This window comes from Octodon degus, unplaced genomic scaffold, assembly GCF_000260255.1.
Source record: "Octodon degus isolate 3935 unplaced genomic scaffold, OctDeg1.0 scaffold00280, whole genome shotgun sequence".
In the NCBI taxonomy this organism is placed as follows: Eukaryota; Metazoa; Chordata; class Mammalia; order Rodentia; family Octodontidae; genus Octodon; species Octodon degus.
The window spans coordinates 742,496-745,054 of record NW_004524856.1 but is presented as its reverse complement, the minus strand read 5'-3'; the positions used below and the strand labels follow the sequence as shown (position 1 = coordinate 745,054).

The 2,559-nt window shown below is 42.8% G+C and overlaps 1 pseudogene; it reads left to right on the top strand.

The window, feature by feature from the left end:
- The first annotated feature begins 1,601 nt into the window (after positions 1-1,601).
- LOC101562448 lies at positions 1,602-2,121 on the top strand (annotated as a pseudogene).
- The last annotated feature ends 438 nt before the right edge of the window (positions 2,122-2,559 follow it).

The following is a 2,559-nucleotide window of genomic DNA, read 5'->3' as shown; positions in this document are numbered from 1 at the left end:
TAGAATAAGCGCTGGCCTGGCAAGCGCAAGGGTCTGAGTTCAAATTCCTGGTTCCACAAAAAAAAAAAAAAGATTAGAGCAGATAGCTCAGCAGAATAAGTGCTTGCCTGGCAAGCACAAGGTCCTGAGTTCAATCCCTGGTACTGAAAAAAAAAAGATTAGAGCAGAAATTAATGCAATTGACACTAAAACACACACACACACACACACACACACACACACACACACACACACACGAAGAATCAATGAATCGAAGACTTAGTTCCTTAAAAGATTAAGTAAAATTGAAAAATCCTTAGCCAACTTTATCAAAAAAGGAAAAGAAAAAACTTAAGTCCATGTAATTAGGAGTGAAAAGGGTAAAATCATGGAAATTCAGGGATGGAGTGCTCCCAAATTCATTTATGGAAGCCTGAATCATCCCAATCCCCAAACCAGATGAAGAGTCAACTAAAAAGAAAATCATAGGCCAATCTGCTCATGAACACAGATGCAAAACTCAACAAGATATTAGCAAATAGAATGGAAAACATTATCAAAAGTAGATTTCATCCCAGAAATGCAAAAATGGTTCAACACATGTAAGTCAATAAATGTAATACATCACATAAACAGAAGCAAGCTCAAAAACCATATTAATCATACCAATAGGTGCAGAAAAAGGATTTTGGCAAATTCCAACACGCCTTCATGATAAAGTCTCTGAAGCAAACAGGTATATAAGGAACACACCTGAATATACTGAAAGCTATATATTACAAGAATTCTTTTTTTCTTTTTTTTGCTGACTCAGGCTGCCTTAAGGGCTGGGCTGGTGCAGCATGTGGAGCTGAGGAATCGAGCTATAGTCCCCTGCACCTGACTGGATTTGCCCAAGCAGGCACTTTAAACAACTGAGCTAATGTGCAAGCCCCTAACAGCCATGTATGACAAACCAATAGCCAGAACCATACTAAGTGGAAAAAAATTAAAAGCATTCCCCCTAAAAACAGAAACAAAGTAAAGAAATCCACTATCGCCTTTTTTATTCAAAATAGCACTTAAAACATTAGCCAAGGGGTCGGGGAGATAGCTCAGTAGAATAAGTGCCTGCTTGGCAAGTATCTGAGTTCAATCCTCGGTACTGAAAAAAAAAACTAGCCAGAGCAATTAGGCAAGATAAAGAAATAAAAGGGATAATACATATAGGGAAGGAAGAACTCAAATTATCATTGTTTGCTTGTTTTGAGACAGAGTCTCACTATGTAGTTTATTTTTTTTATTTGTTATTTTTTGGCAGATCTGGGGATTGAACTCAGATACTTGCACGTGCCAGGGAAGCGCTTATTCTACTGAGCCATCTCTCCGGCCCCTCACTATGTAGTTTAGACTGGCTTCCAACTCAGTGTATAGCCCATGCTGGCCTCAAACTCATAGCAATCCTCTTGCCTCAACCTCCAGGTTTGCTGTAATTGCAAGCATGTGCCACCACAGCCGATTCACAAAATATCATTGTTTTCAGAGGACATGATATTCTACATAGAAGACCCAAAGAACTCCATCAAAACTATGAGGATTAATAACAAGTTTGTGTGTGCCCGCTTCTGTGATTTGCCGCCACCATGCCCATGAAGGGGTGCTTCCCGATCCACCGCACACTGCAGTATCTGGGGCAGGGCTGCATGATTTTCAAGGACTTGGTGAAGGTCATGACTGTGAATTACAACACGCATGGGGGTCTGGGTGAGGGCGCCAGGAAGTTCGTCTTTGTCAACATCGCCCTGATCCAGTGTAAGGACCCTGGGTGCAGATCCTGATGTTCAAGAGCATGACCCATCTCCCTTCCTGCGCTTCTCCCTGGAGTCTGGAGAGCAGGTGTTAGTTGGGGTGGAGACCAAGAGCGAGGGGGAGATTGTGGAGCGCATTCTTGAGATCCTGGGGAAGAGCAAGGAGACACTGCAGAGGGAGGAGCAGGAAAAGCAGTGGCTGTCCTGCCTGGCCAACTTTGGGCCCCAGAAGTACTGCCTGCCAGAATGCATGTGCGAAGTGTGAGGCCAGGTGCTGTGCCTGGGCCTGGTACCCCTGTCCGAGGAGATAACCGGCAAGGGCAGGGCCACCCTGAGAGCCAGTGCCCAGGACTGAGGTGCCCTGGGGAGTTGGCCCATGTGAGCAAGGATGCCGCATGTGAGGATTGCATACGAGGACAGTGCGTGGGAGGACGTGGGGGCCGATGCGTGGACAGACACCTCTGCCCTGGCAATAAAGGCTCTGTGAGCAATGCAATAATAATAATAATAATAATAATAATAACAAATTTGTACTTTCCTAACAATTTAGGAAATTATTTCAAATGCTTATAAAGAAATCGTATATGACCATTTCAAATGATCCCCATAAAGTGGTTGATCAGAAAACCTACATACCATATTCATAAATGTAAATTTATGCATTCAGAGAGCCAATTCATGGCTTTCTGCTATGGAAAATATCAAAATAAAGCTATTGCATATATTTACTTTTCAAAAAAAAATAACAAACTTCAGACTGGTGTGGGGGTGCATGCTTATCATTTTACACTTG